Source organism: Neovison vison, chromosome 6 (genome assembly GCF_020171115.1).
Source record: "Neovison vison isolate M4711 chromosome 6, ASM_NN_V1, whole genome shotgun sequence".
NCBI lineage: Eukaryota > Metazoa > Chordata > Mammalia > Carnivora > Mustelidae > Neogale > Neogale vison.
Genome location: NC_058096.1, coordinates 111,413,640 through 111,421,968, shown reverse-complemented (window position 1 = coordinate 111,421,968; position 8,329 = coordinate 111,413,640). Strand labels below are relative to the sequence as shown.

Here is an 8,329-nt window from a genome sequence, read left to right as displayed (position 1 = left end):
AGAGTTGTAGTCAGTGTTCTTTTGAATGGCTGGGGATTGAAATTAATGGCTGGCTAAATGGTTGCTTAAATAAAGGAAAAGCTTCTCTTCGTTTCCCGTGTTACACCATGACGGCAGTATGCCCTGTTCTCTCTACAGTCCACACAAGAGACGGGAAGCATGAGCAAACGGATTCACTTCTCCCTGTTAGCTCAGGGTCTCACTGTTGACATTAAACACCAATATAGGAAAAGCATAAGAGCCAGTGGTGGAAGGTCTTACCTGGGACAACCTTGGAGCTCCCACATATGCCTTATTCACTGTCTTCTCTGCATTTTTGGCTTCTCTTGTGAAATGGGACATAAGCTTACTGACTACAGCCTTCTTTGCAAGTTTAAGCAAGAAAATATGATCAGAAAATTCTTGGGATATAAGGATCTGTTCTACTTGTAAGAAGGATTATTACTATACTACTAGACTCCTATCTATGTGGTCTTACTTTCTCCAAGGTGACAACTTTATATTCTCCTGTCAAAAGAAATCCCTTCATTCTAAAGGAGAGATTTTAAAGATAATTTTTAGCTGTAAAATTTTTACATATTCATTGTAGGCTATTTAGAAATCCAGAAACATATTTTTTAAAAAGGAAAATCCATCTATAATCTTGTTACCTAGGTATAACCACATACACATACAATTTGAATCAAGTTATTATAATTTTGTCTTTTCTGAGTTTTTTTCCAGATCATTAAATATTGGGTATATGTGTGTGTGTTATATGTGCATACTATTCCAACAACAGAATGCATCATGATATATTTAAATGGCATAATTTCACTTTTTTAAATGTTTTATTTCAATAAGCTCTATATCCAATATGGGGCTTAAAATGACAACCCTGAGACCAAGAGTTGCATGCCTTTCTGACTAAGCCAGCTAGGTGCCCCTGACATAATTAGTTTTTAACACTTAGGGGGTTTATTAGGATTTCCTTAACATGTGTTTAAAGATTGCATGATATCTCAATGTGGTTTTAAAGATTTATTTATTTATTTATTTATTTGAGAGAGAGACAGTGAGAGAGAGCATGAACAAGGAGAAGGTCAGAGAGAGAAGCAGGCTCCCCGTGGAGCTGGGAGCCCGATGCGGGACTCGATCCCAGGACTCCAGGATCATGACCTGAGCCGAAGGCAGTCATCCAACCAACTGAGCCACTCAGGCGTCCCTCTCAATGTGGTTTCAATTTGAATCTCCCTGAGGGCTAATGATGATGAGCATTTTTTCATGTGTCTGATAGCCATTTGTATTTCTTGATTGGAGAAGTGTCTTTTCATATCTTCTGCCCATTTTTTGATGTGTTTGTCTGTTTCGTGTGGGTTGAGTTTGAGGAGTTCATTATAGATCCTGGATATCAACCTTTTGTCTGTACTGTCATTTGCAAATATCTTCTCCCATTCCGTGGGTTGCCTCTTTGTTTTTTTGACACCAGTTAGAATGGCCAAAATTAACAAAACAGTAAACAACATGTGTTGGAGAGGATGTGGAGAAAGGCGAACCCTCTTACACTGTTGGTGGGAATGCAAGTTGGTGCAGCCTCTTTGGAGAACAGTGTGGAGATTCCTCAAGAAATTAAAAATAGAGCTTCCCTACGACCCTGCAATTGCACTCCTGGGTATTTACCCCAAAGATACAGATGTCGTGAAAAGAAGGGCCATCTGTACCCCAATGTTTATAGCAGCAATGGCCACAGTCGCCAAACTATGGAAAGAACCAAGATGCCCTTCAACGGATGAATGGATAAGGAAGATGTGGTCCATATACACTATGGAGTATTATGCCTCCATCAGAAAGGACGAATATCCAACTTTTGTAGCAACATGGACGGGACTGGAAGTGATTATGCTGAGTGAAATCAGTCAAGCAGAGAGAGTCAATTATCATATGGTTTCACTCATTTGTGGAGCATAACCAATAGCATGGAGGACAAGGGGCGTTAGAGAGGAGTAGGGAATTTGGGTAAATTGGAAGGGGAGGTGAACCATGAGAGACTATGGACTCTGAAAAACAGATGAGGGGTTTGAAGTGGCGGGGGGGGTGGGAGGTTGGGGTACCAGGTGGTGGGTATTATAGAGGGCACAGCTTGCATGGAGCACTGGGTGTGGTGAAAAAATAATGAATACTGTTTTTCTGAAAATAAATAAATTGGGAAAAAAAAAAAGATTGCATGAATTCTCAGCTAGAATTTCTCTGAGCCTTACTATGGAAAGGGCGATATGTTGTTCTCTTGTCTAAGACAGGATATTTTATTTTCTTTAGAATAGAAAGTCGTACTATCAACAATTATGCCATGGCAGAAAATATAAATCTGAACCACTCCGAGAAAAATGGGTCATATGATCATACTACTTATAGTTATAAGGAATTTTAAGAATATCACTAACTGGAGGCAATATGGCGTAAGGCTAGAAACACATTTTCTGGAATCAGAACATTTGGACCCGAGATCTAGATCCACAATTGTAGGCAAAAATGACATAAAGGTACTGAATCTCGGTTTCCTCATCTCTAAAACAAAAGCTATTACCTGAATCAACTGCAGAAAAGTTGAAGAAGAATATAAAGGAAAGCATGTTGTAGCTAGAATAAGCTCTCCCGTTGGACAAAATTTTTTTTTAATGACATTAGTGTACATTAGTGTAACGGAGCTAGATTGTCTTCACATCAGCATTCTTCACAAGGGTGTCCTAAACAATTCACATTCTGCCTGAATATGCAAATGATTACTCTGATAGGAGACAGGAGAATAAACCACTGACCCACACAAGGAGAATCTATATTTGCCCCTAGCTGGATCTCATCACACTCCACACAGAAGGATAATTAGTGTTCTCTGTAAAACTGCCCTTTAGCTTTATTGACTACTGGTTAACATAATATGCTCTAGTTTGGAAATCTTTTGGCCATGCCAGTCCTTTATCGTCTGATGATATTCGGGGCACTGGGATTATGCCCATATGGTCAGTTCTAGTCACGAAAAATAGAAGTTTAACTCTTCCAGGTTATATAAATTATATATAAATTAATTCCCAATTTCCTAATGAGGAGCATGCTTGAATTCTCTGAAGCCTTGTGCTGTCTTCCAGACAGGAGAGGAATCATAGGCCCAAAGGCAGTCAAATGGTTCTCTTCTAGTTGGGGTCTTCTCTCTGAATTAGGAGAAAAAGTTTAAAATGCTCCTAACACTGCAGACTAAGGCACCAAGATCTTCCCAACATGATCATCTTGTTGGAGATGTCCTATACCACACAGCTTGATAACTGACTGCCTTATGAGACACTTGCCCTTGTCATAGTCATTGATGTGACTATTTTTCAGTTCAATATTTGGCTGAGAAGTTTCATTATCCCTTTTATTAAAAGTACCTTAAGTATGAATCTTTGACTTATCAGCCTTCTTTGGATTTTTTTGTACACTTCTCTTTCCTTCACTGGACCTCCTATAATGCCATGTATAGAAGTGTTTGATCAATACTTGTGAAATGAAAAAAATTATCCCTACCTCCTTCCCACTGCACATCTGAAACAATCATACCTTTACAGTAACCCAAATTCTTTCCCTTTTTTCTTCACCTGTGTTATAGGGAAAAGAACAATAAACTTGGAATTACAATAACTGAACTTAAACGAGGTAACTGGATAAACCTACAAGTCTTTCCTATGGAGGAATGCCAATTAATTAATGTAGAAAGGATAAGGACCACACTAGGCACGGCAGCAAGCAAGATCTACCAATAGATGCTAAAATTGGTGGATGAAAGTTTAATTGGACACAGGATTTGAGCATGGTCTCAAAGTATCTCCTCTAAAAATATTTAGTAATCACAAAGGGGAAAACAGTAAGTGTACAGTGGAAAAACCCAGCAGATGCCATCTTTAGCAAGTGGTCTAGATTAATATCACTGATACAACATGTCAACATAATAAACATGGTATGGCCCGAAAAGGACTATCTCCTCTGCGGATTCCTTCCCAGTGCCTTCCATAGAATCCTGAGAAAACATCAGGCAAACCAAAACCACAGGACATCCTACAAAATAACTCATCAGTACTAGACAAAAGCACTAAGATCATGAAAGACAGGAAAAACCGAGGAACCATTCCAGATGGTAGGAGACTAAGGAAACATGACAACAGACAGTGATGTGGGAAGCGGAAATGGATTCTGGGAAAGAAAAGGGCCACTAGTGGGAAAATTCATGAAATCTGAATAAAGTCAGTGGACAGTAGTAATATACCAAGGTGAATTCCTTAGATTTGATTATTGTTCTATGGCTATTTAAGGTGTTCATGTAAAAAGGAGTTGCCTAAAGGGGATACAGGAGCACCCTACTAGTTTTGCAACTTTTTTGTAAGTCTAAAACTATCTCAAAATAAGAAGCTTAAAAAGTACATGAGCTTGAATGCTGGCACTGCCACCGTCTGTGGCATGTCCTTAGGTAAGTCACTGAACATCTCTGAACCTTATCCTGCATCACATCCAAAACCAGAAGAACAACACTACCTTTAGTTAATGTGAGGACAAAGTAAAAAAAGAAACCTGAGCTCCTCCTCCCCTTTCTAAGATTTATTTATTTATTTGAGAGAGAAAGAAAGAGTGTGCATGAGCAGGAGGGGCCAAGGAAGAGGGACCGAGAATCTCAGGAGACTCCAAGCTGAGCATGGAGTCCTACGCTGGGCTCTATCTCAAGACCCTAAGAGCACAACCTGAGTCAAAATCAAAAGTCGGATGCTTAACTAACTGTGTCACTTAGGTGCCCTCCAAGGGTGCTTTTAAAACTATAAATTCTGGGGCGTCTGGGTGGCTCAGTAGGTTAAGTATCCACCTTACAGCCCAGGTCACTATGCCAGGGTCCTGGGTTAAAGTCCCACATCAGGCTCCCTGCTCAGTGGGGAGCTTGCTTCTACGTGTGCCCCTTCCCTTTCCCTCCTCATGCTCTCTCCTCTCTCTCTCAAATAAATAAATAAAATCTTTAAAAAAATTATAAACCTTTCTTTAAAAATACATTATTTTTATTATTATTAGCTCCATTACTATTTCCTGCCCCAAACACTTAGGGTTACCAGATAAAATACAGGATGCCCCACTAAATTTGGATCTAAGATAAATAATCGCTCTAGTCTAAATATATCCCATGTAATAAGTGAAACATATTTACCTTAAAAAATCATATTTTGACTATCAACATTGAAACCAACGGGGTATCCTATATTTTTATTTATTAAATCTGGCAATCCTACTTCTACCCAACTTCTAATTGTCAGTCCCTTTCTTTAAGACACTCTTCCTTCCTTGAGCCTCTTTTTACACAGTGCTGATGCTCTCTGCTCTGAAGACCCTCTGGCATAAAGATCTCACCCCAGCACCACAGCCTCAGCCTATGCTCCAGGAGGGGACACAAAGGTTAGTCACTAATAGGAGTTTGACTCTGGCAAAGTGAGGTCACAGGGAATGTGCAACTCAGAGGAATTTTCTCTCTGACTTGTAACTGTACAAAATTTGTTTTTAAATTTTTAGTGTATTTTTACTACCCACTCCTTAGAGCAGCCCAGTGATGGAAGTGTTATATAAATTGGTAAGCCAAAGGAAAAATATCAAAGCTACCGAGAGCGCAGATGATGCACCAGCTCTTGGGATCTGTGGGGAGGGAAGGAAAGAAATGAGGGAGCTTTTGGGCACAATGCTTTCCTCTATGTTAGCGGACCACATAGGAGAAGTATGCCTGTGCCCGTTTCCTGATGAGAAACTCAGGCTGAGGGAAGAAAAATAATTTAGACTCTCTCTAGCCCACCCAGAAATGATCACCTTTTTGCATTAGGGCCAATCATTGTATCCACACCTTTCTTTGGCATAGCAGCTGGTCATCGAGGTTCTATTCGAAGACCATCTCTTCTGGAAGTTTGTACCCCTGATTCTCCAAACCAGGCATAAGGTTTGTTTTTCTTTCCCTCTACATTACTTTGAGAAAAGCCTAAGACCTTCACCTGGGTCTGCTTTCTATCTTCTTTTTGGCTTTGAGGGTAAAGATTGTGTCATGTTCATGTCAAGATTTCCTCCAGTGCCTCCAAAGCAAAGGTGACACTTTCTAAATTAGGCGGGAAGAGGCCCAAGTCCTAGACCAGATTCCCCACTCACTTGGCATACGGGTAACAGCACATACTGTCACAGCTACAATTTTACCAGTGGCAAATAGCTTCTGCTTACTCCCATGCATAATCACCCAGATGATTTCGGAGATCCTTCTGGTTCCAGCATTCTGCCCTCTGGGACTCTGGTTTCTGATGGAGCGGCCATCTGAGTCATGGTCTCCTGTTGCTAGTGCCTTCCTGGCTTTGGAAGAGGACTTCCCGTGGGTATCCTCATTTTCCCTTTCAGTTGAGACTCCTATGTTCCCTTCTCCCTGCCTCATAGGTAGATCAGAAATATTAAAAGAAAAGATCTCCTGTAGGACATGCCCCAGGCTCAAGGGACACCTGAACAAGAATAATAGGGTTTCCATGAATCAAAAGCATGAAATCTTAGGGTATCTCCCTCTTACTTCAGGAAGGATGCTTGCTGCTTCAAAGGGTAGAAGCAATTTTATTCTAACTAACAGTAGTCACAATCTCCAAGTGTATGCTTTGCTTTAGAAGATATTCCTGCTGGATTTAAGTAGAGTAACACAATTCATCTTTCTAGGCCAGTGGTTACCAACCATTTCACAAAGGAAAGCATATGAATAAAAGCTGTTCTCTCCTCTCAGTGTTCGGTAGAAAGCAAGAAAGATAAAACCAGCAACCATGCAGACGGCTCATACCACACACCATGTAGCCAGCGAAGCAACTTACGTGCATCATTTACTCCTTCCTGATGTCCCTACAACTTTGGTATTGTCATTTCCATTTTTTTTTTTTGAAAAAGGAAATAAAAGCCTGCTTTTATTGATGTACCCACAGGTGGACCCATGATTTGGAAAGGAAGGCGACCCTAACAAGACACCCGTGGTTAATGCAAATGAAACACAAAGCAACAGGAGATGGCTTTACAGTCTCCTATAAAATTGTCTCCACAAGTTAGGGAAACAGACCGCAGGCTGGCTGCTCTCTCATTTCATCTTCTTCATGAACTCCTCTCAGTTCTTGATGGAGGCCTTCAGCTCAGGGATGGCTTCTGCTATCATCTTCTCTTTGAAAGGGGAGGTCTTATCAATGCCTGGATTCTTCTGGATGCCCTTTGCCCCCAGGAATAATGGTGTAGAGACATAGGGCCCGTCTGTTTCTTGGGACTTAATGAAGAAACACTGAACAACTCCTTCCTTCCTGTTCATTGCCTCCACAAGAGAGAAGACAAACTCAGCTCCCACATAGCCACAGACAGGGCAGCAGAGCCTGCTTTGGCTTAGACCTTCACCTCTTCTATGTGGGCTTCCTGACTCTTCCCAGTAACAGCTCTCAACTGGTCCTGGAGGAACGTCCACCTTGAGAGTGCTTGGGGAGATCGGAGGATGACGGTCTTCCCAGCATGGCCACCAGTAACAGGAACATTGATGCAAGCAGGAGCCAAACCCCTCAGTTCTATAATAAAAGTCTTGGCTCTGGCAACGTCTAAGGTTGTCACTCCAAAAATTTTACTGGGGTGTGTGCTCCGTGTTTCTTGAAAGCTTCCGTTGCCATTGGGATGATGGAGTTAACCAGATTTGAGAGGATGCCACTCATGCCTCAGGGCAATGCCAGGTGCAGAAGGCAGCCAGGGTGGCCACAATTGGGGCACTAGTGTTGGACAGGTCACCCCTGTCATGCATGGTTTCCTCGGGGCTCCTGCTGGAATAACAACCCCATGGCAACCTTTCGAGTAGTCTGGCAGCTACTCGGGTGCGAGGCAGCCCTTCCCAGTTGCTCCAGTCTCCGTGCAGCTCAGATCTGCAGCGACTCAGGGTGTGTGAGTAGCTGAAGCTGCAGAGGGGACTGGCACCAGCAGGGCAGGTGAGGGCAGAAAGCAGGACTGGAGCAGGCAGGGCATGCACTGCAGGTGGAGAAGCTGGATGGAGGCAGCTCACGCCGAGGACCTCCACACTGCACAGAAACCCCTGCCCGCTCTGCCCGGTGTCTGGTACGGTCATCTCATCTGAAAGCCGAGGAGACCTATGCTCAGTAAGTTTAAGCAAACTGTCCAAGGTCACAGAGCTAGCAAATAATTGGAGTGTGATTCAGACACAGACCAAAGCCCTCAAAACATGTGTTTTTTTTAAAATGACCTCCTGGCCACTCATTTGCAAATGCTTTAAAAATCAGAAAGCATCACACACAGGCATTGT

At 42.1% G+C, this 8,329-nt stretch overlaps 1 pseudogene; it reads right to left on the bottom strand.

Annotated features, from left to right (window-relative positions):
- Positions 1-7,120: 7,120 nt before the first annotated feature.
- On the bottom strand, positions 7,121-8,034 carry LOC122910116 (annotated as a pseudogene).
- Between the last annotated feature and the right edge of the window lie 295 nt (positions 8,035-8,329).